This window comes from Phascolarctos cinereus, unplaced genomic scaffold (assembly GCF_003287225.1).
Source record: "Phascolarctos cinereus isolate Bilbo 61053 unplaced genomic scaffold, phaCin_HiC Scaffold_726;HRSCAF=1367, whole genome shotgun sequence".
Lineage (NCBI taxonomy): Eukaryota > Metazoa > Chordata > Mammalia > Diprotodontia > Phascolarctidae > Phascolarctos > Phascolarctos cinereus.
Genome location: NW_027556098.1, coordinates 408,515,663 through 408,542,781, shown reverse-complemented (window position 1 = coordinate 408,542,781; position 27,119 = coordinate 408,515,663). Strand labels below are relative to the sequence as shown.

Here is a 27,119-nt window from a genome sequence, read left to right as displayed (position 1 = left end):
ACTTTTGAATTGTTTTAATTTTCGTTTCTCGTATTATTAGTGATTGGGAGCATTCTTTCATTTGGTTGTTGATAAGTTTCATTTCATTTGAAAATTGGGAGTTCATTTATCTGTTGGGGAATGACTTTTGTTATGTATTTGTATCAGTTCCTTCTATATCTTGGGTTGGAGACTTAGCAGAGATGGGTGCTGTGAAGACTTTGTGGGTGTGTAAAGGCTTTTCGATTTTATGTGATTAAACCTGTCCACTTTATCTTCTGTGATCGACCTTCTCCCTTTTAAAATGAAAAATTCTCACCTTGGCCCTAATTGTGCAAGGTTACCGCCCTACCTTTGATTTTTTTATGATGTGACTTTAAAGTTTAGGTGATGTATTCATTTAGACGTTATTGTGGTATGTGGATGGCATCACATGTTGGCCTAAACCTCATCTCTGCCAAACTGTTTTCCTGTTTTCCCAGTGGTTTTTGTAGAGTGTGGGGTCCTTACCCTAGGAATTGGTGTCCTTGGATTTATGGAACCAGCCCTGGATTTTGGAGCCATATGGGGCATCAGAGTTGGGGCGCATGCCTGCTTGATGCCCAGCCACAGGGCGTTCCTGCTGGCCATCCTGCTTTTCTTGAGGGCTGAATTGGAGACGCTGCAGAGAGTGGGGATCTCTGTGAATGAGTGTCTAGGCCAGGAGGGTCTTGACCTGGGGGGAGTGGGGGCAGGGGTCTGTGAACTTGGTTTTTAAAAAACATTTGGAGAACTGTACTGTAGTTGAATTGGCTGCTTTTTATTTCACGCATTTAAAGACGTTCATCTGAGAAGGGGTGCCTTGGCTTCCCCAGATGACCGAAGAGGTCCAGGACACATAAAAATGGTTAAGAGCCTACTCTAGTCCAGAGGATCCCCAGTGCCTGTCCTGCGTCCAGAGAGCGGGGTCCTCCACGGGACAGCAGCCCAGCAGCTTGAGGGTGTGGGTTGTGCCCCATCCATGCCTCTTTTCTTCCCCGCTCCCTCAAGCTGATCCCTCTGTGGGATGTGAGCTCAAGACCCTTCCCTCTCCTGCTCACTCTTCTCTGGACACTCTGCAGCCTGGCCATTGTGAATGGCCCTCGGCTGTGCTCTGACCAGCAGAACTGAGAGGTGTTGCTACCTCCTGTTCAAATGAAGTTACACTTGTAAAGAAAGCTTAGCATAGCCTGGCACACAGTAGGCACTTAAGAAGCGCTCATGCCCTCCCCCTCCCTTGATGCCAGTCAGATCCCACTAGCTTTCTGGGCTTCTGTGGAGCTGGTGGTCTGATAGCACCTCCCCCACCTCCCTTTTCAGACGACTGCTGCTTAACCAGGACCTTATGAAGTTGATTCTTTGAACCCGAGTGTAAGCTGTTCTGCTGATTGCTCTGTCTTATCAGATTCAGCCCAGGCCCTACCATGTCACGCGCGTTTTGCATCGATTCCCACATCCCTCAGAGCTTCGTGACATCTGTCAGCTGGAGAAGCGTGCCATCTGCGCCTTCAGCGAGTTGCTGAGGCCAGTGTTTGCCAGCACAGGGCACAAGGCAGATCCCTGGGGCCCTGTGCTAGAGACCTCCTGCCGGGTCGGGACTCACCGGTCTTCACAACTGCTCTGGCTTCTGACAGGTCCAGATCCCTCTCGTGGCATCCTCATGGAGGCCCCGTCTCCCTCCCCTCTTCACGGGAATATCGCGGGACACGCTAGCAGATTCTGTGCTAAAATCCAGATTTTAGAGCCGAAGCATCCCCGACTGACCAGTTTAGTGAATCTGGAAAGACCTGTCCTTGCTAAGCCAGCCCGGCTCTGCGGCTGGTCAACGTACCAGATACCTGCAGTGTGCCAGGCACCGGCTGCTGGGGATGCAGGTGAAATGAAGCGTCCCTCGCTTTCTCCACTGGGACTGGCTCTCCCCTCTTCAGCCAGTCTGGCTAGGTGCTGTGGTCAGCTCATCACCGGCTCCAGCTGGGAGCGTGGATGCTGCTGTGCTCCCGACCGGGCCGCTTGGCCTCGTCTCAGGCCGTCTGCTGAGATGGAGGGGACGCTGAGGGGCGCTGCAGCCAGGCGCCCTGGCTCTGCCTCCCGGGAGCTTTGAGGGAGCCGACTTTTTATTAGGGGAGATGCGGTCGTGTTTGCTGAGGATCCCCACTGGAGGCAATCTCCCCAGCATAGTGGGCCTGATGTTTACCCTTCTCCAGCCCTTGGTCCCTTCTCTTCCTCGCGGTATGTCAGCAGTCACACCCACCTGGCCCTTCAGGCCCCCAGGGTGAGGTTCACCTGGGACAGGGGACTTCATCCAGGGCACCCCCCCTTCTTATCTTGTCTTATCTCAGCACCATGTGGGCGTGTAGGAAGCACTGCACAAACATGGGCCTGCCCGTGGCTGGTGCCGTGCCACGATTGTGGACTTTGTGGTAGCTGTGGTCCTGCAGTGACGGGCTGTGCGTTGGTCTCCATTGCTGTTCTAACCTCAGAGGTGAATGGATCCAGACCATTGTGGCATTAGGAGGCTGGGAAGGGCCCCAGCTTGGTGGTCAGCAGGGTCTGTAAGCTGGCCTGGGGTGGGGTGGGGGGTTGTCCAGGAAGCCCCTTGGACATCATTCATGATTGTGGAAGGGAGCCAGCCTCACTTCTAAGTGATTTGGGTGGCTCTTCCAGGCCGGCTGGGTCATAATGTTCAGTGACTGTCCGAGCGTGACCTTTAGAAAAGCCGGGACAAGCCCGTCTACCTACCATTCCCCTGTTCCCCGGCCCATTGTCTCCACTGGACTGTCAGCTCCTTGAGGGTGGGCCTGTGCTCCTGTCTGTCCTCACAGGGCCCTGAGCTTGCGGGTGCTTACTTAAGCACTTCTTCAGCTAGGAAGCTCTTTGGGCTTGGGTCGTTGGGGTGCCCTCGTCTCTAGAACTTCCCCCTCCACTGGTCGTGGCCAGGATGGTGGCCCCATGGCTCATCTGTCTGGGCCTGGGCACATGCTTACTGAACGTGGGTCAGGTGGCGGATCAGAAGTAGGGTTTGGAACGTGGCTTTGGAGCACTTGACTGTTGTGTGCCCTTCAGCCTCTAGACTCAGAGCTGCCGACTTGGGGCAATGGCTGATGCTGTCACCTGGGCAGTGGTCTTGCTGGAAGGCATGGGCACTGTCTGCTCTCTTCACAGTTATGGTGGTTGTCAGTGGGAAAGGCTGTCAAGCTGGTTCTTGTGTTTATGTTTCCTGTGGGGAGATGATTCTTGCCTTCCCCTGACTGACCCTGACTGATGTGTGAGTGACCTCCTGGCGGCCTGGGAGGGACCAGTGGCAGAGCGCAGGCCCACCGATAAGCTCCAGAAACCACCTACCCATGTTGAAGTCGGGAAGGGCTGTCGATTCAGTGCAGCAGTGTTTAGGGAGCGCTTGCTGTGTGCCAGGCCGGTGTCAGGCACTGAAAATCCAGAGACAAAGTGTGGAACGAGTCTTTGTCCTTGAAGAGCTTGCGTTACGTTCTACTGAGAAGACAGCAGGTGTCCAAAGAAGTGAATTAACGAGTGGGAGTGAAGAAGGCCCAACAAGTTGGGAATTCACCAGGGTGTCCACAGGGTGATTGATGCCACTTTCCAAGGCATTCTGCCTGGTTATTGAGGCCTGAGCAGGCAGTGGAAATAACGAGCTACAGCCGAAGACCCTGGTGACCTTGAATGACCTTGGGGGGGGTGTGTGTGTGTGTGGGGGGTGTAACTATTCCAACATCATTGCTTTTCTTCGTTTGCATTTTGCTTTACATAGATCAGACCTTGATTCTGAGAAGGGATCCCTGGGTTTCACCAGCCTGGCAGCCCAAGGGGTCCAAGAGGCAGAGGAGGTGACAAGTCCCTTCCGCCTCTAAAGTTTGGATAACCAGAACGCAGCTGGAGTCCGTTGGAGCCAGTGGGACAAGGAGCGGCAGGCCCAGAGGCCAGGGACCCGTCACTGCCCGGCTCAGCTTCCTTTTTTCCCCTGAAATGACAGCGTCCTGCAGTCTCCCAGTGCCCAGAGGGCAGTTCTGGCATCTTGGCCAGCTCTTCTCTGGAGTGTCCACAGTGAGGGTGGTGGCAGACACTGGCAGGCGAGTCTGCTTAGAACGCCCCACTCACCTTTGCTTGCCTGTGGGATTGTGTTCAGAGAGAGAATTGTCATTTCTGAAGCTGAACCTGTATTTGGCCAACCACGGATAGCTTAGGATTCAGCTTAGGCCCCTGGCCCACGGTGGGAAATTCCTGCTGACTTCTTCCTTTCTGCTGCAGCCATAGCGTCCTCAGCACAAGCAGAAATGAAAAGAACAAAATTGCCCATCTATTCATGTGGGCGGCTTCTCCAGAAACACACAGTACCTGATGCTGTGGCCCCGAATACCCGGAGCAGGGAGGGGGAGGAGGCAGGGCTGGCAGGTGGCCCAAATCCTGGGCATGGAGGCAGAGCAGCCAGGGTCAGATCCTGGCATTTATTAAGAAGCATGCCGGGCGCTGTGCTTGGCACCGAGTGCAGAGACAAAAGTGAAGACAGTTCCCACCCTCGGGCAGCTTACACTCTGTCTGGGGGCAGCCACAGTGTTGACCTCTTGAGGCAGTTTGCACACCCAGCCGAGCCTTGAAGGGAGCTGGAGGGGAGGAGGGTGGGCGTCCTTTCCACAGATTCCCAGGGAAGAGCCAGGGTGAGGCTATGAAGGGATAACCCAGTAACCCAAGCCTGACTTAATATTCTTCTCACTGGCCTCATCGCTCATGCGTAACGTGGTTTCCATAGAACTCAGTGGTTACCTTAAACTCAGGTTTTCCAGGAACCATTTAATGGTGGTAAGGTGGGCTATGTTTTGCTGGATCGAGGGAAGGTTAGCAAAGGGCCGTGATGTGTCCATTGTACAGAATGTGAAGAGAAAAGTGTGGTGGCTCAATGTAGACAAGGTGGTAAAGGTGAAGTCAGTGGATTGGACTCCTGGTGACCAAGGCTGCCTTCCCCTCGGGCAGAGTGGATCTTGTGGCCATCACCGACCCCCTCATTAGCCTCACCTACATGGCTTACATGTGCCGATGTGATTCTGCCCATGGCGGGATCTCACCCTTGGCAGGGCATTCTCAGGGTGATGAGGTGGAAAGCTGTGATGGCTGTTGAGGAGGGTGAGCTCTGCAGGACTGTGTGGGGAGATGCGGGAGCCCCAGACATTGGGGAGTCGCGTGGTATCTGCCCCGCCATGGGAAGGCCTGGGGCTCCCCCCAAGGATGGAGCTAGGCTGGTCGTCCTCTCTCCCCTTCCCGCTGATGCTCGGGAAGGGAGTAAATCATGAGAGGAAACACAGGAATTGTCTTAAGATCGTCAGTCATGCCTCCTGCACTTCCAACAGCTTGGCCCCTGGCCAGGGTCATTCACCACGGCTCTGGCATTGCTGAAGGACTCATGGCCACAGTCCACGCTGTCAGTGCTTTCTGGAAGACACCAAGAGGCCTCCCTGGCAGGTTGTGTGGTGATGGATGTGCTGCTGCCTAAATACCATCCCTGCTCCTCTTGGGCTCCCTGTGCTCCCCCTGGCTCCCCACCAGCTCCCTCTGGGCTCCCTAGCTCCCTCTGGGCCCCACATCCTCTCACTGGGCTCCCTCTGGCCCCCCGCAGCCCATGGATGGCAAGTGAGTGGCTTAGCACAGCCATAGGAACTGACCCTGTGCTCTGTGGCCTCTCAGGGGTAAAGCAGAAAGCCACAGGCCTGCGTCCCTCATCAGTTTTCCTTTTCTGGGGATCTCATGTCCCCTGCCCAGTCCTTGCCCCGGGGCACGCCTGTAGTGATGAGAGGAGCATGGAGTCCTTTGTTGTACCAGCAATAGAATCCCCAAATTCAATGCAAAAAAAGGAAAAAAAGAGAGAGAGAAAGAAAAGTGTGGTGGGCCAGAGTCAGTGTCTGCCTGGGCAGGTGATGGGCTGCCAGGTTAGGGTGGCAGACTGAACACGAAGGCGGGTGGAGGACCCAGGGCGGGTGCCTCCCCATGTGAAGCTCCACTGGCCAGGGAAATTACCTTGAGCCAAGCTTAGGAAGGAAAGAGAGCAAAGTAAGTGGTAGGGGCTGCCTGCCTGACTGGCCGGAGTCACGGATCGGGGGATGGATCGGTGCTGGCCTGGAGGGAGGTCTCTGTAGGGTGGCCGTGGCACCATCCCTGACCTTGGGCCGGTTAGCACTTTTGTCAGGTGTGGACTGCAGTGTGCTGAGGGGGGGATGGGGCCCAAAGCTGGCCAGGCTGGCCAGAGATCTTGGCAGGCCAGAGGGGAGGCTGAATGGAGTGAGATGTAACCTTGGGTGGCCTGGCTTAAAGTTCTGGACTTTTTGGTGGCCTAGATGCCTCGGTGAGTCAGCAGTGGGGCGTGCAGGCTGCCAGACAATCTCGGGTGTGCCTCATGCAGCTCTGGGAGAAAGGGGGGTGGCAGAGGGGCTTTCCACCTTGGTCAGGCTGCGTCTGGAGGGCTGGGTGGGGGCCCTGATTTGGAGGACACTGGCAGGATGAGGAAGGGTCTGGGCACTGTCCACTGAAGACCGTTGAAGGAAATGGGAGTGTTTGGAAGGAAATGGGAATGTTTAGCCTATAGAAGAGGAGTTAGGAAGGCCATGATGCCTGTTGTCCAGGTCTCTGAAAGCCCGTCCTGTGGCAGAGGGATTAGGCTTGTTCTGTCTGGGGCAGGGCAGGAGGGGGTGGGCCCTGCAGAAGGCAGATGGAGGCTTTCCCCCTGCTGGGTGACCGCTTGTCAGGGGGGTAGCAGAGGGGATCTTCTGCGGTTGGATGGTGATTGAACCAGATGCTGGGGTGTGTGTGAGCGTGTGTGTGTGCCTGTGTATATGCATATGTGTGCATGTGTGTCCATGTGTAAACATGTGTGAGCATACACACGTGTGCATGCATTATGCGTGTGTGTGAGTGGACATGTATGTGTGTGAGAGTATATGTATGTGAGCATGTGTATATGTGCACATGTGCGAGCATGTATATATGTGTGAGAGCATGTGTGTGTGCATATGTGTGTGTTTGTGTCCACGTATGAGCATGTGTATAAGCATATGTGTGTGAGCATGTGTTTATGTGTACGTGTATGCATGTGTGCCTGTGTGTGTGCACGCATACGCTCTAGGAGGGGATAGTGGAAGCGTTGGTGGCTGAAGCCTGAGCCAGGGAGGTCTGGCAGGGGCTGCCGAGGGTGCCTGCTGCAGCCTAGAGAGAGCCAGCTCTACCCATGGGCAGCCAGGAAGGGGTTCAAATTGGGGTGGGTGGGACCCATGCCTTAAAAGGCCCTATTGCCTGCCCCACCTTTGGTTCCCGAAGCTGGACTGTTGGAGCAGCTGCCTTCGTGGGGGCTGAGAGCTGGGCTGAGGCCTGCTTGGGTTCATTCTGGGAACACCAGAAGGACAGGGACGGAATTCTGTCCAAGCTGCCTTGTTTTACAGGTGGGGAAACCGAGGCCCAGAAAGGGTTATGCCTGAGGGCAAATAGTGGGGCTCCGCAGGATTTGTAGGGAGCTTGGGCTCTCCTCAGGAAGGACACAGGGTGGAGAGAGTGATGTGCTGGTGGCCACATTGCGAGCCCCTTAGCTTCTCCTCCCTGGCCGGATCCCTCGGTGGCCTGGCGGCCTTGGCACTGCCCTCTCCTGCCCACACCGCGGCTGCCTCCCGTTCCGCAGTGAGCGCCTTCCCTGTGTGCCCAGGGACCCCCGCAGCAGCCCCCTTAGGTAGGTGGAACACATCTCATTGCAACTTTCCAAGGCAGGGACTGAGGCTTGGTGAGGAGAAGGGATTCAGAACGTTTTCTCTCCCATTTGTGTTGGAGTGGAAAGAATGCTGGCTTTTGGAGTCCGAGATTCTGGGTTCAGATCCTGGCTCAGCCACTCACTTCATCTTTGTGAGCTTGGGCCAGTGCCCCACCTCCCAGGGCCTCAGTTTCCTCATCTGTAAAATGAGGGGCTTTGTCTAGATGTCTTGGAGCGTGAGCTCTAGGCCAAGGTTCGGTGGGTCCCAGGACTGTGGGGGCCAGAGTGTCCTTGGTCGTCAGTCCCATCTGCCTTAGGTTGTGAGAGGGATCTGAGAGCAGGTTCTGTTCTGGTTCAGGGTGGGATGACAGAGCAGGAGGAAGGGGGCCACGGGGCCCAGGCGGTGGCCCCAGGAGCTGCCGTTCCCCTTCCTTGGCCCCATCCTCCTGAAGCCAGCCTCTAAGCTAGTTCTTGTGGAGCCTGTGAGCACGCGTGCTCAAGTGCACACACACATGCATTGGACTTTTTGTAAAAACTTCCCCTTCTAGCTCTGAGCCCTGAGGATGTCCAGCTGAGCAGTGGACTCATCCCCTTAGCCAAAACATCACATATTTCTTTTATAAATCAGAGGGGTTGAGCTGGCTGATGCCTGCTAGCAGTCTTCTCGGACCCCCGTCGCGCTGTGTGGTCCCTCTGGACAGGCGCCCTCCCTTCCCGCCGTGGATGCTCGCATGCCCGTCCCAGTCTCCGCCAGCTGCATGCCAGCCTCACCTGCCTGTCTGCTGGCTCTGGGGGCAGAGAAGCAGGTTTTCTCCGGGCGCTGAGACTCCAGACGGACTTGTGGCTAAACGTTTGGCTTGCTAACGTAGGCCACGGAGGATGGTATGAGCCGGAGGGGTCGCAGGAGGAAAAGGGCAGGCTGCCCTTCCTGGCCAGGCCCTTAGCGCCAGGCCCGTGAACGGCTGCTTCTGATTTGCTTCTGTTGCCCCCTGGGCTGAGGGGGTTCTCCAGTGGGCCTGCGGATTAGGGAGTCCCTCCCTGGCTCTGGACCTGGCCAGAGTCTGCCCCCTGGGCTGTTTGGCCCAGAGCTCAGTTTCTCTGAACGCTCATGTGTTCTCTTGGAAGCAGCCGTGGGATGCTTGCGTCCATCCCCTTCTGGCCCTTGAGGGACAGCCAAGGCAAGGGCTGCACCCCCCTTTGTTTTCCTAGCATCCTTTTGGGACCCCTCCTTCCCAGGGCCTGCGCAGAGCTGGACTGGGGTGAGCCTCTGTGTGGCCCGTCCACCAGCAGCCGTGGCATCTGGCTGCTGGGAAACGTGGTAGGCCCCTGCTGCAGCTGTCCGGGGAGAGACCGGAGCATGGGAAATGTGTGTTCATCAGATGATTCTTCCCCTCACTTCTCCCTCAGCTGCTGGCAGCCCAGTGCTTGAGTTTCCCACTCCCCGGGCCTTGCCTCAGGATGCTAAGCGGGGCTCAGGGCCAGCCTCGGGGGAGTCCCCTCTTTTCTCTGTGGTCAGTAGGCTGGCACTAGGGCATAGAGAGTAGAAATGTAGGAGCACAGAGCTGGTAGCCACAGGGAGGACCCCCTCAGCTTCCTGGAAAGAGAGACTGAAAGGCAGGGGTCTTTCCCCCCGGGAGAGGGCTTCACTCACAGGGGCCAGGACCGGTGCTGAGTGCTGGGGGGGGGGGATGCTGGAGTGGATGGACGCCTGGCGTCCACTCCTCCAGCCCTCAGCTTCTCTGCTTTCAGGGTAATCACAGAAAACGTCAGAGTGGGATTCTGGACATTTGGCTTCTAGGCCCCACTCCACCACCTTGCTCTGAGACCTTGGACGAGTCTCTGGGCCTCAGAATGAGGAATTGGGGGTGGGGTCAGCCCCTTCTCCTTGCCCCAACCTCCTCCTGCTCCCCCTCCCTGTGGGCTGCTTGCTGCTCCAGGAGCTCCGTGGCCTTCCTCACCCTTCTGTTAGAAGTGGTTGTGAAATTCCCGAGTTTATCCTGGGGTGAACAGACTTCCATGATGCCCCCAAGTCTCCGGATGTTTGCTGCCATGCACATGCTGTGTGATGGGGGCTGGCTTGGCAGAGTCTTGGGGTGCAGCTGCCAGCACCGCCAGGAGGGAGGCCGCCGGTGCTCACGGACTCCCCTGGCTCTCCGACCGGGCGTCTCCTCCACGCGCTCTCTCTAGCCAATGGGGCTGTTTTCCATCATTCTGTCTTCTGGCCTTTGGCCACACTGCTGTGCAGTCTGACGTGAGCTCTCTGCCCTTTTGTTGAAGTCCTTCCCCTTCTTCAGAGCACAGGGTGTGGGAGGAGGTTCAGAGAGCCTCAGTCTTGAGGGACTGTGGGACCTTGGGCAGGTCATGTTGACAGACACTGTAAGGCTCAAGGAGCACTTTACAAACATTACCCCGTTTCATTCTCATGACATCTCGGGGAGACAGGTGCTTCTATTCATCCCATTTTATAGTTGAGGAAACTGAGGCTGAAGAGGTTAAGTGACTTACTCAGGGTCAAATGGCTAGGAAGTGAGTGAGGCTGGATCTGAACTCCCAGGCACAGGGCTCCGCTCCCTGTATCACCTAGCTGCCTGGAATTGTCCCACGAAGAGGGGATATTCTGCAGTTCTGTTGCATTTTTCTTGGACTGACTGGTTGAGCTCCCCAGCTGCCTGACCTGACCTGAGGGGTCAGTGAGTCATTTTGGTCTTCTCTGAACCTCCCCCTCCCTCCAGGGGTCCAAGGGCACCACTGGGCACCTTCCAGGTGCCAGGTGGAGAAGGAAGGGCCCTGCCCTGAAAGACCTCCCAGTCTTGTGGTCTGCATTGGGGTGGGAAGTGGGATGGGCTCTGGGGAGGGTCTCCCAGAAACAGAGTGGAGGACAGGGTGAGATCCTGGGATGAAACCCAGAGGAAGAGGCCCCGTGAAGCACTGGCCCTGGTGCCAGGCAAGGGCTGGCCTTGAGCCTGTGGGGCCCCTGGAACTTTTTGTACCTTTGTTTCCCCCTCTGTCAGGCGGGGAGGGCCCCTGCAGACTGTGCTGCCAGGCAGCTGGCACAGAGGCCTCGCTAGAGCAGGGAGGGGTGGGTGGGGCCCCATCCCGGATGCCAGGGCACCTGAAACCTGCCTTCTCTCTCCTCCGGGGCGGAGCAAAACTCTGGGCTTTGTGCCGGAGGCAGCCATGGCAGCTTGGGCCCCGGTCAGCAGCCCAGCTGGGGCCCTGGGAGTCCGTCTTCCAGATTTCCTGTGAGTGGAGGGAGAGAGCACCCAGCTCTCCCCATGGGTCATTGTTCTTTGTCCACTCCTTGTAGGTGTAGCACGGAAGGCGGAGCCCCATATGGGGGAAAGCCCTTCTACGGTAGAGGCCCTTTCCTCCAGCAGCAGCCAGTGCCCCTACCGCACTCAGGACGTACCTGAAGTCCGGGCTCCTTCTTTTTCAGCGGTTTAATCCCAGTGATTTAAATGGCCTGGCTGCCCGCAGGCTGGCCCAGGGCAGAGCCTCTGCCTCCTCCTGCCTCCAGGACCACAGAGGCACAGCTTCTGCCGGGCTCTGGCAAGGTGAGGTCACTCTGGCCCTCCGATTTCCTGTAAGACAACTGCTTTTGCTCTACCTCGTCAGGGGTCTGGGGCTGCTGTTGTAAGAATGCTGGCTGGACATGGTCAGGTGTTTGAGGAGACACATCCACAGGCCTGGACAAGCAGCATGGTGCCCAGGCCACCTCCCAACCACCCACGGCATGGGGGGAGCATGCAGCCTGGGCACCAGGGGGCTGTCCCGTCCGGGGGACAGCTGCATCTTCGGAGTGGAGTAGCTGGAGTATTGGGCCATCTGTCTTGTGTCATTTTTAATTAGGAGAAAATTAATGGATTCGCGGCTGCTTGGTTTTAGGGATTACTTAGACTTCACTGTTACTAATTAAGCTGCCAGGAGGGGGTTTGTTCAGGTGATGGTGGTAGGGAGGGTCACTTCAGAATGATCTGTTAGAAATGGACATGTGTGTCTCAGGGCAGAGTGCTGCCCGGACAGGTGCTGCTAGGACCCGGGGGGCACTGCCGACTCTGCCCTTCTCGGCCTCATGACCTGCATCCTGATGCTGCCATCCGGAGGTGTTTCCCTGGAGGCTTCGATCTTTGCCCCACTCTGGTGCCTTCAGTTATTTGTTTAAAAATGTTTTCATTTTTTAAATATGACCATAATTTCCCTAATATTCCTCTTCCTCTCAGAACAAATGGTATTTTTTAAAGCCAAGGGAAAAAAAAGAGGAAAAAGTCAGCCAGCGTGCCGAGTTCTTGGATTTTTATTTAGCAGTCTGTGGTTTGTGGCCAGTCTCGCGGGGTGTTGGCCCTTGGGGCCCTCCCAGGCCCCAGCAGCAGGACTCTGGGAATTCTCACCAGCCCTGCCTCTGGGAGCTGAGCAGGGGCGCAGCCCGGGAGAACCTTGCTGTGCTGCTGAGAGTTGGAAAACAGCTTCATTGCCTGCTTTGAAAGCTCAGAACAGGCTCTTTTCAAAAGGTGCCAGGAGCTGAATAGGCCTGGCTGGCGACTGGAGAAGGGGCCCTTGGGTGGGGCTTGTTGACTTCTGGTGCTCGTCCTTCCCCGTGCAGGGGATGGGAGTCCTGGCACCCGAGGCGGAGGCTGGCTCCCTGGCTTCACCTTCCTTCTTGGGGGTCCTTCACCTGTCTGTCCAAGGTCCCTTCCGGCTCAGCTTGGGGGCCTAATGATGGGGCTGGTGCCGCTAGATTTCTGTCTGTTGAAGAAACTTGAACCAGGGATCTTGGAGCCCTTTAAAATGCATGTGTGTGTGTGTGTGTGTGTGTATGTGTGTGTCAGTGTGCGCATGTGCTTGTGTGTGTGTGTGTATGGGTGTGTATGTGTCTACGTGTCTTCTGTGTGTGTGTCTGTGTGTGTATGGGGGGGTTGTTTCTCTTCTTCCCCTTTTCCCTGTGAGCACATCACAGTGAAGTAGCCCAGGGCGCTGTTTTTCTTGGCTTATGAGGTTCCCAGGCTGCAGGCTCCCTCACCAGAGGATGGCCACCCTGAGGGCATAGGGGAGGGAGCTTTGCCACACTGTCAGCCTTGCAAAGGCCCTTGGGGGTCATCTGAGCCAACCCCCTCATTTTAGGCAGGGGGGACTGACCCGCCTGGAGAAGGGGAAGGGGCTGCCGTTCTGGGTCCAGCCTCTGAATGCCCAGTCCTGGGCTTGCAGATCACCCCATACCAAGCCACCTGAGAATAGACATCCTGATTCCAGAGCAGGTCTGGCCACTTGTAAAAATCAGCTTTTTCCTATTTCAGCCAAAGCAGGATGTTTTGTTTCTTTTCTTTTCTTTTACATTTTTAGGCAGTTGGGGTTAGGTGACTTGCCCAGGGTCACACAGCTAGTAAGTGTCACGTGTTTGGTCTGAGGCTGGATTTGAACCCAGGTTCTCCTGACTTCAGGGCCGATGCTCTATCCACTGCGCCACCTAGCCGCCCCCAAAGCAAGATATTTCTTAAAGCCTTTGACGCCAGCTTGAGGGCTCCGCCTCAGGAGACCTGGCGTTTTTGGTGGGAAGGGCCCCATGGTGGCTCCTCTGCCGCTTCACAGTGTTTCCCTTGTCATTGGACACTGGGGGCTTGGCCTCCGGCCCGAGTGCCGTGAGGCCTGCCGAAGGCTCCCCATCACCCTGTGTGGTTGGGTTCTGTTTATTTCCATTTTATATGTAAAGAAAGCAAGTCCCCCAGGGGTGAAGGGACCGGCCCAGTGCATATGTGCCCTTCTAAGCGTGTGTCCGAAAACCAAAGGCGGTTTGTCCTCTTGCGGACTCCTGGGAATCACGGGAGAATTCCCATTGTGGGTCCAGAGTGTTTGGTTGTCCGTGGTCTGCCTGCCCCACCCCCGCAGGTGCTGCCCTACGACCTTGACGTAGCCCGGTTTGCTGGGCTGGGTGTGGGGCGACTTTATTGGCCTGGGTAACCAGGAAGAGAATCCTTGAGATTGTTGGCAGACCTTCTTGGCCCTGCCCACGGCATCCGCTGCCCTCTCGCCTCTCCTGCCTGGGGAGAGCCCGGAGCCTTGGAAGCTCTTCTCGGCTCCCTGGGCAGCTTTCTCTGGAGACATAGAGAGCTCTGCTGATTGGAGAAGGTATGGGGCGAGCCCCTGGGCCGGCATGGGTGCTGAGCTAGGCCCCGTCCCTGAGGTCCTTCCCATCCTGAGACAGAGGCTGGCACGATTAGAAACACTTCCCTTTAAAATTCTCTGGCTGGTTTTAGTTTTGTGGTAAATGGGTCGGGCATGGTGGCGGGGGAGAGGCGGGTGAATCAAGGTGTAGTGTTCCTCCCCCGGCCCAGGCCTGCAGCCTGGTTGGGCTCTTTCTGCTGAGCCCCTCTTCATTGTTGGGCCCTGCTGTGTGACTTCAGGGGGCACGTGCTTGCGTCCCGGATGGGCAGAATCAGGAGCGTCTGGTGGGAACGAGCCGCCTGGCTCTGGGCAGGGAAACTTCCCTTTTTGACTTGGACCCTGAGCCACCTTTAGGGAGGAGGCATTTGGCCCAGAGGGCTGTAAAGAGCTGATAGGGCTGCGTGTGCTGTGGACCTTGGTCTGCCAGGCAGCCTGCACTGACTGGGCCCCGGGAAGCTTCTCTTGCAATCAGTAAACACCTACTAAGCACCTACTGTGTGCGAGGCACTGTGCTAAGTGCTGGGGATACTAAGAGAGGCAGAAGGCAGAGCCTGCCCTCGAGGAACTCCCAGTCTCACGGGGAGGCAACATACAAACCGTCACGTTTGAGCTGCCTACAGGATAAGTTAGGGGAGCAGAGGGAAGGCGCTGGAATCAAGGGGTCTTGGGAAGGGGACCTCAGCTGGCGCCTGAAGGAAGCCAGGGAAGCCAGGAGGCGGATATGATGAGGTAGAGCGTGCCAGGCACGGGGCACAGCCCAGGGCGACACCTGGAGGTGGGAGATAGAGGCCACCGTCAGTGGGTCACAGTGTGTGTTGTATTGGGTGGGGGGGTGTAAGGTGTAAGAAAACTGGGAGGGTCGGAGGGGGCCGGGCTGTGAAGGCATTTGAATGCCACCAAGCAGAGGGCTTTGTGTTTGCCCCCGAGGCGATAGGGAGCCGCTGGCAATTATTGAGTAGGGGAATGGCATCATCATACCTGGGGAACCATGGGTTGGAGTGGGCAGAGACTTGTGGCAGGCCGACCTCCCGCAGCGGGGCGTGGCATGGTGAGGACACGCACCGCACCGGGGTGGTGGCAGTGTCAGAGGACAGACAGCTCTCTTTTCTTGTCTCATCTCCCTCTGATTGGGGCTGGCGGCAGCGCCAAGCTGCCCCCTTCCTTGTGAGCGGCCTTCAGAGGCAGTGGAGGGCCCTGCCCTAACGGAGGGCCGACTGTCCCGGCCAGCATTCTTGGGAAAGTGTTGGAACCAAGGCTCAGATTCGGTGGCTGTTCAGTCAGCCAGGCTGATCCGAGGCCTCCTGCCCAGTCCGTCATGACAGAACCTCCCACTCCCCAGCCATCCCACTAACTCTGCAGGTGTAATGGAGAGAATCCTTGTGGCTGGTGGTGGCCCCTGGCCCAGAGCGACGCTCACAGGGGACCTCGAGAGGCCGCTCGTCGCAGTTTGGCCTTGCTTTGTACCCCTTGCTGCTTATTACGGTAGGTGGCACAATTTTTCATTGTTGTTGTGGAGTCATTTCAGTTGTGTCCGACTCTCTGTGACCCCATTGGGGGTTTTCTTGGCAGAGATACTGAAGTGGTTTATTATTTTCTCCTCCAGCTCATTTTACAGATGAGGAAACTGAGGCAAGCAGGGTGAAGTGCCTTGCCCAGGGCCCCCCAGCTAGGAAGCGTCTGAGGCTGGGTTTGCCCTCAGGTTTTCCTGACTCCAGGCCCAGCTGTCTGCCCACTCTGCCACCCAGCTGCCCTTGTGCCTGGCACAAAGTGGGCGACTAATCAGTGCTTGCTGATTGACTGGCTGCCGACTGCTGCCCCCACCGTGGGCATGTAGGGACGGAGAGGCCAGAGGTTAATTAAGCACTGGGATTCTCCCCCCCCCACACACACATAATCACATTTTATTTTTTCCAATTACATGCAAAGATAGTTTTCAACATTTACTTTTATAAGATTTTGAGTTCCAGTTTTTTTTCTCTCTCTTTCCTTCCCCTCTGCAAGACGGCATGCAATCTGATGTAAGCTATGCATGTACAATCATATTAAACATATTTCCACATTGGTCATGTTGTGAAAGAAGAATCAGCACAAAAGGGGAAAACCGCGAGAGAGAAAAAACGAAACAAAACAACGTAAGAAAAGGAGAGCAAATAGTCTGCTTCCATCTGTATTCAGACTCCGGGGGTTCTTTCTCTGGATGTGGATAGCATTGTGAGACCTTTGGAGATGTCTTAGATCCTTGCATTGCTGAGAAGAGCTAAGTCTGTCAATGTTGGTCACTGCATGAGGTGACTGTTACTGTGTACAGTGTTCTCCTGGTTCAGCTCATTTCACTCTGCATCAGTTCATCTAAGTCTTTTCAGGGTTTTCTGAAGTCCGCCTACACAATAAGATTCCGTTACATTCATATACCACAACTTGTTCAGCTATTCCCCAGTTGATGGGCATCCTCTCAATTTCCAATTCTTTGCCACCACAAAAAAAGCTTCTATAAATATTTGTGTACATGTGGGTCCTTTTCTCATTTGTATGATCTCTTTGGGGTACAGACCTAGAAGTGCTATTGCTGGGTCAAAGGGTATGCTGTTTTATAGCCCTTTGGGCATAGTTCCAAATTGTTCTCCAAAATGGTTGGATCATTTCACAACTCCACCAACAATGCATTAGTGTTCCAATTTTCCCACATCTTCTCCAGCATTTGTCATTTTTCTGTTTTGTCACATTGGCCAATCTGATAGGTGTGATGCGGTACCTCAGAATTGCTTTGATTTTCATTTCTCTAATCGATAGTGATTTAGAGCATTTTTTCATATTGACTATAGATGGCTTTAATTTCTTCATCTGAGAACTGCCTGTTCATATCCTTTGACCATGTATCAATTGGGGGAATGACGTGTATTCTTACGAATTTGACTCAGTCCTCTATATATTTGGGAAATGAGGCCTTTATCGGAGACACTGGCTGTAAAGATTGTTTCCCAGTTTTCTGCTTCCCTCCTCATCTTGGTTGCATTGGCTTTGTTTGTAAGCACTGGGATTCTGAGTGTTACGCGTGCTCATCCTGTCATTGGGGCAGGAGAGGGAAGTTAGTTATTATGGAATGTTGTTGAGAAATGTATTCTGAAAGTCGTTCCAGGCCTGGGTCTGGGCTGCCCAGTGCTCAGACAGCCAGATGCCCACTGCTCTGTCTTGGCATCTGGTTGCCCAGCGTGGCATGGGGTGAGGTCACTCTCTTTCTCCTTTATCTTTGCTTGGGACCTGGAGGATGGAGGAGGTATAGGAGCGATAGAGAGCAAAGTCAGAAGGGCGTGGGGCTCAGGGCCAGATGGCTGCACCAATGCGTGGTGGAGCTCAGAGCTCGGGGGAAGAGGGGAGAAGGCTAGGAAAGGGGCATGGGTTTTGTGTGGTGCAGGGTGATGCGGGGGGCTGCCATGGAGCCGAAACTTCTTCCCCTGGTTCAGCATCTTTGAGGACGCGCTGGGTGTTTGTGTGTGGAGGGTCTGCCTCCACTAACACATCCTGGCCCCTCCGTGGGGCCTCAGATGATACCTTGGGGGCTGCTCCTGGCAGGCACATGGTCCTTTGGGGGCCCTGGGTATCCCAGCTGGCATCCCAGATGCCAGGACAGGGCTTGATGGCGGGCCCAGCGCTTACAATGAGCACAAGAAGCTGTAAGTGCCCCTCACGGTGATAATGATGTCCCCTGTACCTGATTGCGTGCTTCCAAGGACATGTGACCTCTCTGCTGTGAGCCAGCATCTCAGCCAAGGTCTGTGAGCTGGCTTGTTGGTTTTGTTTTAACATTTTGGAAACTGTCTCCCTCTCATTTGACCCTTGAGACTTGTCGTGATTGTCCTCACTGCCGTCTTCACGATCTGGTTGTACAGAATCCCAGCTGGAGAGCCTGGCAGAGACCTGGGCCCCAAGAACCAGGCGCTGGGGTCAAGTCCGGGCTCTGCCACTTAGGTCCTGCCTGTCTTTGGCTGGGGTGGGAGGTCCCTTCCTGCCCTAAGCCAGTGACTGTGTGGGTCACACCTGGGACCTCCGTGCTCACCTCCAGCCTGGCATCTCCAGTTGCTCCTGGGACATCTTGAACTAGGTGTCCAGCGAATATCTTGGACTCAGTCTGTCCAAAACAGATATCGTGGTCTCTCCTCCTTTTCCTCCTCCCAGGCCCTCAGGCTCCCCCGACCCGGGGGCGTCCTGGACTCTTCACTGTCTTTCACCCCCCCCATATCCAATATGGCGCCAAGATGGCCATCGATGGCACCTCTGCAGCATCTCTTGAACATGCCCCCTTCTGCCCGCTGATCCTGCCCCCACCCTGGTGCAGGCTGCCATCACCTCACCCCTGGATCACTGCAGTAGCTGCTGGGCCTCTGCCGGCTCCGTTTGTCCACCAAGGGTGTGACTGTATCAGCCCCTCTTTAGTAAACTCCAGCAGCGCCAGATGGCTGCACTTGGCCTTCAGAGCCCTTTAAATCTTGTCCTCCCTCCCCCCCTCCCCCACTGTCTGTTTACAGATAGTAGAGTGGGAGCTCCCTGAGGGCAGGCACTGTCTTCTGTCTTTCTTTGTATCCCGGGTGCTTAGCCAATACCTGGCACATAGTTCTTGAGCCTTGGCTTCCTCAGCTGTAACACGGTGGGGATGACAGTACCACCTTGTGCCTCTCAGGCCTGGCCCTGTGGTGTCTGGGCGCTTACTGAGGAGTCCCAGCCCAGCCGGGACAGTGCCCCCCTCCTCTCCGGAGTCCGGAAACACCTGCCCCTACTGCCCCTCTGCGGGGCTCAGGGCCTGCTTCTCTGGGAGCCCTTTTCTGCTCAGCCTGAGGACCAGGAAGGCCTCTCTTCCCTGCTGGATAGCCAGCTGCAGCCCTTGGTGTCTCCCATTGGCCTTGGGCCCCCCGAGCATTGGCAGTTATCTCAACGTTCCCAGAGGCCAGAGTGCAGGTCTCTTGAGAGCAAGGTTGACCTAGGCCTGGTTTAATTCAGCACGGTCTTTTTAAAACTAAGGATTTAAAAGTTGTCATTAACCTTGTGTAGACATTCTGGCCCAGTCCAGATAACACACACCCTGGCCCCAGAATGCCATCCTTTGTCCTTCGGGGCTGGGCTGCTTCTGTCAGAGGTCAGTGGTGATGGCTTCACACACCTTAACGCTCCATCTCAGCTTTTGTCATTGCTGGTGTGGGTGGCACCTGAAGACTACAGCAGGCATCCTGTGCCTGGGCTCCTGCTGGCACCTGCCGCTTCAGGCTGTATTTCAGGCCACGTTGGAGCCCACCTCCCTGTGCCGAGCTGGAACGTAGGGACGCCCGCTGGCAAGATTTCAGCGTGTTGGGGTCTTTCCCCACCAGTTCAGCACTGGGGCTCTCTGCTGCAGATGACGTGGGTAGAGTCTGTCACGTGTTGTATTATGTGTCCCAACATCTAATTGGGCTTCAGATGCTGCTGCTGCTTAGAGAGAACAGTTTTCCCAGCTGGCCGGTGACGTCCCAGGCTGCAGAGATGGTGCCGGCCTGGGCTACAGAGGTGGTGCCAACTCTGGACAGGACGGCCCGGGCTGCAGAGGTGTGCAGGGATCGGCCCTCGTCCAGAGCCTAGCAGGCCTGCCTGTCTTCTCCAGGGCCAAGTGTGCCAGTGGCTTTATAGACTGGAGTTGGAAGCTTAGATGTCGCCTGACTAATGGGTCCTGGCCACCTCCTCCCACGGTCCATCTGGGCCATCTGTGCTCCACCCCCAGCTGGAGGAGGGGCAGAGCTTGTCTGGCCAGGAGTCTGGGGTTGGAAGAACATGGGGACCGGCCAGCCCCGCTCTGTACTTTTTGTTACTTAGAATAATGCTGGAGCACTCCCCTCCTCCCCAGGGGAAGGGCTAGGACGTTCCCAGGCTTCCCATTCATCCTGCATCTGGCTGCCTGGGAGGAGGGGCCGGTGGGGAAACCGAGCCAGGCTGAGAGCGAGGGGCTTTTTCCAGGACAGAGTCCACGGGAAGGCAGGGCAGGGACGGTGAGCTCCCCCCTCCCAGGGCCACGTGCACTAGCATCCCAGCCTCCCTGGGCCCTTTGGGTTCTGGGTGTGAACCTAGCCCCTGCCTCCTCCCAGTTTCCTAGCAGCTCTGGGGGCATGGAGGATGCCGAGTGGGATGTAGAACACAGAAACCGCCGCCTGTGTGGGCACCGGGCACCAGCAGAATAGCCTCCACGCCCTCTCCAGGAGCTCAGCCAGGCTGCCCCCGTGTTCAGTGGAGTACCCTGGCTGTAGAGGGCCCAGGAGACCCACTGGGAAGTGACAGAGGCCAGGCATGTGCCTTCCTTCCCCTTTCCTCTGGCAGGCCAGCCGCCTTATTTTGTGCCCTTATCACCTCCCCTTTCTCTCCTTCACCTGCTCCAGCCAGACCGCGCCCTGCCCCAACCCGGTTCCCTCTCCCGGTGGCTTCCTCCCCAGGCCTCCTGTGGCCCTCCAGGTGTGGGCCCGCCGTCTCTGCCTGCCCTTCCCCCCAGCGGAGCATGAACCCCATTAAGAGCTGGTGGCTTAGCTCTGTGTTCTGGCTCCAGGGAATGCCTGGCGGGTTTTTGTCCAGCTGGATTGAGCCTCGGTGTCCTGGCTGATCTTACCTGTGCTGTTCCTCCCCAGGCAGGAGACAAAGCACTGGGGGGCTGTCCTGGGATTCTTGCCCTGCTTCTCTCCTCCAGCCCTTCTGCCCCTCTGCTTGAGGCTGACAGCCGGTGGACCCCCGCCCAGGAGCCTCCACGTGGGGTGTGTGCTTGGTCACGGCCCTTCCCTGGGCCTCCGGTGAGGGGTTTGGACCCTTCTGGTTCTAGGCTCCTCCCTGCCTCCCACCTAGTCTGGCTCCCAAGCTTTCTGTCCTTGGCCCTGTGTCCAGGGCAGCCTTCTGGCTTGGGTTAGAGAGGCAGAAACCTCCTGCCCTGCCCAGTGCCTAGGAGGAGCTGGAGGCCCCTTCATGGTGGGCATGATTCATGGTGGGCATGACGCTGGTTACCATTGCTGAGCTCCAGGAGGAGGAAGAGTTACTAACACAAATGACTGAGCGTCCAGCTCCCTACAGTGGGGACGCTGTGCAGCCAGGGATGGTGGGATGGGGTGAGCCTCCAAGGGAGGCAGCAGCCTGCTCTCCCCAGGCAGGCACTCGGCCTTCTGTGTGGCTGGGGGTGGGCACCCTTGAGTGCCCCTGCCCCTCTAGGTTTTCATAGTGATCCGTCTTTTAGGCAGTGATCTCAGTGTGAAGTGACGAGGGCTGGCCCGTTACAGAGAAGGGGCTGGCATGGGCGACGTGGTGGAGGGGCAGAGGGTGAGTGGAGGGAGGAGCTGAGGCCTGCGTCCCCCAGAGCCTGGAAGGATGTGGCACCTTTGGCAGAAAGGCGGAAGTTGGGAGGGGAGATGGATTTATGGAAGAAGGGAAGGTGCCGAGTTAATGCTTTGTGAAGATCAGGCATGAGACTCAGCTGGGTCCTTAGCCTAGGGGTGATAAGGAAACAGATCCCTCCCGTTCCCCCTCTCCCATTCTGCAGATGGAGAAACTGAGGCCCAGAGAGGTGGCGTGGGTAAACTAACACCTGGCTTCCTGAACTCGATTCCGGGCTGTTGCTGCTGGGTCAGACTGCCAGCTGAGGTTGTTCCCCAAAGTCCCAGTGCCAGGGAGCCTGGCATGGATAAGCTGGGTTGTCCCCGCGGGTCCTAGAGAACCGAGCTCCCTGCCTTAGCCGGGAGCACACTGCTGTGCCTGTGGGCATCCTTGGGGGGTTTCTGCCAGTCTGCCAGTCCCCCTCTGCATCCTGGTGATGGCTGTTGTCGGTGCCCAGCTGGCGCTTGGGATCCACGGATGTGGCCACGGCTTGGCGTCCTAGGCACACCCAAGTGGGATTTGTGGTCTCCGTGGAGGTCTGGGGGCGGGCCTGAGAGAATAAGGCGAGATCACAGCGCTTTATGAAGAGCAGATGCCAATGGAATGAGTCATTTGAAAAGCCCCTTCGCCACGCAGTGTGGCAGTCCCTTGAGAGCTGTGCTGGTTGCCTCCTTCCCCCATGCCACCCCACTCATCTCGTGTCTGTGTGGGCTTCCTGGCTGTTCAGAGCATGAAGCAGGAAAGGACGGAAGCACCTGGTGGTGTGATGGGAGGGGAGGGCCCTTCAGCTTCCTTCCTGCCCAGGCTTTCCCGTGGACTCGGGTGACCCCAGACGCTCCATGCCTCAGTTTCCCCACCTTGACAGATTGGACTAGAGGGCCCGTCAGGTCCTGTGGCTGTGAATTTGTCCTCGATTCCCTAAAGCTTGGGCAAAGCAGACTCCCCAGCTTTGGCCTTTTGGTATCAGCAGGGTGACCCTCTCTCTTTTGCCTCAGCTCATCTCTGCCTTATGGGTCCGAAGCTTGTCTGAACCTGTTTGCCTCTTGTCTCCCCCAGGAATGAGCCCTGGAGCTCCTGGAGGAGAGCCTGCTTTTAGCCTTTCCTTTTTTTCCTTTTTTTCCTTTTTTTTTTTTTAAGGCAGTTGGGGTTAAGTGACTTGCCCAAGGTCACACAGCTAGTAAGTGTCAAGTGTTTGGTCTGAGGCCAGATTTGAACTCAGGTCCTCCTGACTTCAGGGCCGGTGCTCTATCCACTGTGCCACCCAGCTGCCCCAAAATGCCTTTTTTTGTGTGTTCTCAGTTCTTGGCACAGTGCCTGGCACACAGTAGGTGCCTAATAAGTGTTTATGGGCTGCCAAGCTTAGTTCCCTTTCTCTGTGGCTGAGTGGTGGTGGTGGCTCTGGCCCAGGGGGTGCTGTCTACAAGAGAGCTCCCTCCCTGCTGGGGTGGGGGATCATAGGAGCAGTCTGCACAGCTTAGGGGCCCACATCAGGACAGGATGGATTCATGCCCTTCCCTCCCCGTCCCATGAGGGAGCGAAAGCACAGAGCTCATTTTCTCTCTCTTAAATGGCTGACTAGGGGCATCCTTAGGACCGCTGGGCATTGTGCTCTGTCCAGGTGGTGAACAGCAAGGCCGCCAGGGCTTTCGAAAGTTTCCTGGCTTAGGCAGTGGCTCCAGACTACTGACCTGGGAGGGCCCTGGTGTCCCAGAAAAGAACCTGGCTTCCCTCCCTCGGCTGTGACCTGGAGCCACCAGTGTCTGCCAGAGGGCCGCCCCTGCCCCGTCCAGCTGTCTGAGGAGGGATTTGGCTCTTCCCTGGGCTTCTGGCTTTGCCTTTAGGGATGAGCAGAAGTGTCCTGCCTGTCACAGCCCCAAGGCGGGGGGAAGAGAAGGCTGCCCTGGGGACTCCCAGGTCCAAAGGGCCCCAAGGCACCTTCCAGGTCCCTTGGGCCCTGATCTCTTCCTCTGCATGCCCGCAGGCACGGCCTGGCAGAGCCTTTCTCCAGAGGGGGTTCTCAGAACAGAAGTCCGTTCTCCCAACCTGCAGTAGTGCTGGGGTGGGCTCTGGACTGCTCTCTGTTCTCTGGCTCGATCAGCTGTCACTTTTCCCGGCTGTCAGCGTGCTGGTCTCCTGCGGGCTCCTGGCCCTTGCTGATGGACTGCTTCAGCTCTGTGCCTGGCTGGCCCTGGCGCTGGGTAGCCTTGTCTCTCCACTAAGAGCCCGTAGGTGGGCCAGACTGCTTCCACAGGGCCAGTGCAGGAACCTCAGGCCGCGTACTGGGATTGCTAACAGGCTGTTGTTTTGTTTTCTCCCCAGCCTGCTTTGTTCTTGCCAGTGTTCTGGATAGCTGGGGGAATTGGGCTCATCCCGGTGTAGGAGGTTTTCCTGCATTGTGATTGCATGGTCAGGGGTGCCCTGCCTGGAGGCTGCAGGCCTGCTCTTGCCCAGATGTTCCCCCGTGCATTTGGGAGCAGCCGGTGGTCTGTGGGCACTTGGGCGGGGGAGACTTGGCGAGGTATTTTTCCGGGGGAGGTGGGAGGAGCTCCCAAGCTTAGCTCCAAATGCGAATGTTGTCTTAGGTTGTCAGGTAATGGCCTGCCCCGTGTTTACCAACCTGGCCCTCTGTGACACACCTGGGCACCTGCTGGACTGTGGGGAAGAGGGGGAGGAGACGAGCCGAGGACTGCTCTTCCCCCAGCCCCGCCATCTGCCCCTCTTACCCTCCCACCCCCGTTCCTGGCCCACGGATGCTGTGCGAGGTGTGTCTGGGTCAGGGCCTTCCTTCCTCATGTGCAAACACAGAACCAACTGGCGTGTAGGCCTGTGGGCCCCAGGGTGGGGGGAAGGCAGGAGTGGCCCGGGACCACGGGAGGCAGGCTGAGAGCTTGGCCGGGAGGAGGCTGTCAGACGGGTTTGGCAGCCCCATGGGCTGGTGGGGCTGTTTGTTCTGCTTATCTGAAGTGGAGCCAGCAGTTCCAGGGCTTCCAGTGGCCTCCTGGGTAGGGCCTCTGCACACCAGAATCTGGCAGTTGGAAGCGACCCGGCGGACTCCCCTCTGGAGCCTCAGGAGCCCCCGAGGCTGAGCTGGACGAGTGTTGATGGGAAGGTTCAGGCTGTTCCCTGGTCTGGGCCTCCCAACCGTCCGGGAGGGTAGAGGCCCCGGTGTGATTCCCATTTTGTAGATGAGGGAGGCTGAGGACTTGTCCAGGGTCAGGTGTGTGGAGCAGGACCTGAACTGCCCTGTTCAGTGATTGCTCTCCTTCATTCTGCTGCCTTCTCCTGGGTCTGCCCTTTGGGGCCAACCCGACCACAGCTAATCCCTCTTCTGTGTAAGACAGCCTCGCAGTGACCCTTCTCCTCATTCAGGGCGGGCCCAAGGGGGTGCAGCCTTTCCTTCTGCCCTGTGGCTCTGCTCAAACGCCCTGCTTGGGCTCCCATGCAGCCCTGGCTCTGTCCTTTCCCAGGAGCAGGATGGCCATAGCTGGGTCATGTTGCCTCTCTGAGCCTCAGTTTCCCCATTTGTAAAATGGGAATGATAATAATAATTATTCTAACATTCCCCTGCCAGATTATTAGGGGCCTAGTGTTGTGTGAGTGTGTATCGGCCTGTAAAATTCACACACTGTAGGGGCAGCTAGGTGGCACAGTGGATAGAGCACCAGCCCTGGAGTCAGAAGGACCTGAGTTCAAATCTGGCCTCAGACATGTAACACTTGCTAGCCGTGTGACTCTGGGCAAGTCACCAAAAAACGAAACAACGCAAAACAGAACATACACACCCTTGATCTTTCAGAAGCAGTTAAAGATCTTGCTGGACAATGAGGCGCTTGGGCCCTGGGACCCTTGGGGCTCCTCCAGCTCTGAGTTAGTTCTGTGTCTCTGGTCGCTCAGGAGGAGAACGCTGGGCGCCCTGCCCTTAGCGAAGCTCCGTCAGCATGGCAGAGCCTCCAGCAGGCCATTGGAGGTCCTTTGCCAGCTGGGCAGCAGTTTGATGGGAGATACCTTTGATCCTGGGAAGGTCTTTCCTTGTCTAGTTGCCAGAATGGTCCCTAGACCGTCCTCCCCATCGCTTCCTGAATTGTTTTCTTAATGTGTCCTTTGATCTGGCCCCTCTGTCTGCTTCTCTATAATCCTCACTGGCTCCCCGTTGCCAACAGAATCCAGGATAAGCCTGTCACCTTGGCATTCGGGCCTCTTCTCTCTGAGCCTTACTTTCTGCTGCTCTGAGCATCTTTGGGTGGAGAGCTGTTAAGGGATGGGGTGGGGCAGGACCTTTAGGAGTTGAAACTGTAGTGAAAAGAGGGAATTGGGCCATGGGGCAGTCTTCTAATCTGAGCTGGAAAGGCCCTGGGGGAAGAAGTGACTTGTCTGAGGTCACCCTGGGGCTCCTGCTGCCCAAGCCAGGCCTCGTTGGCCCTGGCTCTGCTCCTGCTTGTCCCCTGGGCTTGGGCACAGCTTTCTCCCCATTAGATGCTGAAACCCCTTCCTTCAAGGCCCAGCTCTGAGCCCCTCCTGCCTCCCCAGGTGACTGATTTCTCCTTCCTGAAGTCCTTTACAGCACCTTTTGCCTTGACCTTCCTTCGTGTGGGTCCATCCCACCCTCTCCTGTGTCCCAGCCATCTGATCGATGCTTCTCTGTAGAGTAGGGTGTGCATCTGCTCCCTCTGCACCCCTTGGGCCGGCTAGCCCTGATGAAATAAGTCTTGGGACGTTGCCCGTAGTGACCCAGCTGGTGATCGAATGTATCCCGAGGAAGTCTGAACTCCAGCCTTCCACCCCTTCCTCCTGGCCCTGCTCATAGTCGGCGCTTAATCAGCATTGGGCTGGATCTCTGCAGCTTACGGAAGAGGGCCAGGCCCTCTCAGATACTCTCCTGGAAGGGAGTTGGCCTGACCCGAGGACCCGTAGGCTCCTTGGCGTGTGGACGCTAGAGGAGCTGCTGCTTATTTATTCTGACCCTTCCGCAGGGCCCCATTTTCCGGCTGCCGCCGCTGCCACCACCCCAACGTGTCCCTAAGGACACACATCAGTGGCATCAGCCCGGCAGCAGGCTGTCTTGTGCCTCAAGTCCCCAGCTGTGCGAGACTCCAGCCAGCCAGCTGCCCTGCTCCTCATTGCCAGGCCACTGCTGGGGCTGAACTGTGGGCCAGGGACAGGTCAGGCTGGCAGCGTCCTGGCTGTGGGCCTCTGGAGGGAGGGCTAGGGAGCCTGACACCCCCAGCCGGCTTTAGGGGGCCTGCCTAGCCAGGGAAACTGCGTGCTCGTCCCGTCCTGGAAGCAGCCCTGAGACTGTGGTAGTGTCTGGGGCTCCCAGAGGCAGCAGCTCCCTGAGTGGGGGCCCAGCTGGGCTGCAGGGCGAGGGGAGAGAGAGAGTCAGGAAGAGCTGCCTCTCCTCCGTCCCTTATTGGCATGTTCATTCCTTTCAGTCATGTCCGACTCTTCGTGACCCCATTGGAGTTTTCTTGGCAGAGATACTGGAGTGGTTTATTATTTCCTTCTGTGGCTCATTTTACAGATGAAGAAACTGAGGCAAACAGAGTGAAGTGACTTGCCCAGGGTCGCACAGCTAGGAAGTGTCAGAGGCGAGATTTGAATTCAGTTCCTCCTGACTCCAGGCCCAGCAGTCTGTGCTCTATGGCGCCACCCAGCCGCCCCCTTGTTGGCATGGAATGGAGCAAAGCTGTAGAAAGAGCAGGTTCTTCTCCCCGCCCCCAAAGCTGATTGCACAAAGCGCTTTGGTCAATGAGCCAGAGGTCTAAGGAGGGTCCTCCTATGGGGGAGTCCCTCTGCTTGGGCTCCTGAGGTGAAATTGAGTTGGTCAATTACATGTCAGAAGAAGAGCAGCCTGGGGTGGGAGGGGTCC

The 27,119-nt window shown here is 56.8% G+C and overlaps 1 protein-coding gene across 10 annotated transcripts in view; it reads left to right on the top strand.

Moving 5' to 3' along the window:
- SIPA1L3 (signal induced proliferation associated 1 like 3) overlaps nucleotides 1-27,119 on the top strand; it is a 161,039-nt gene that overhangs the window by 2,029 nt on the left and 131,891 nt on the right. For 2 of the 10 annotated variants that reach the window (XM_078145811.1, XM_078145807.1), the window contains exon 1: nucleotides 10,884-11,286. The exons of 5 other annotated variants lie outside the window; for them this stretch is intronic. The gene's annotated coding sequence lies outside the window, so the exon portion shown is untranslated. Of the gene's footprint in view, nucleotides 1-10,883; nucleotides 11,287-13,752; nucleotides 13,853-27,119 lie in introns of those variants that run through there. 3 more of the 10 variants (XM_078145813.1, XM_078145808.1, XM_078145810.1) reach the window with 3 other exon arrangements.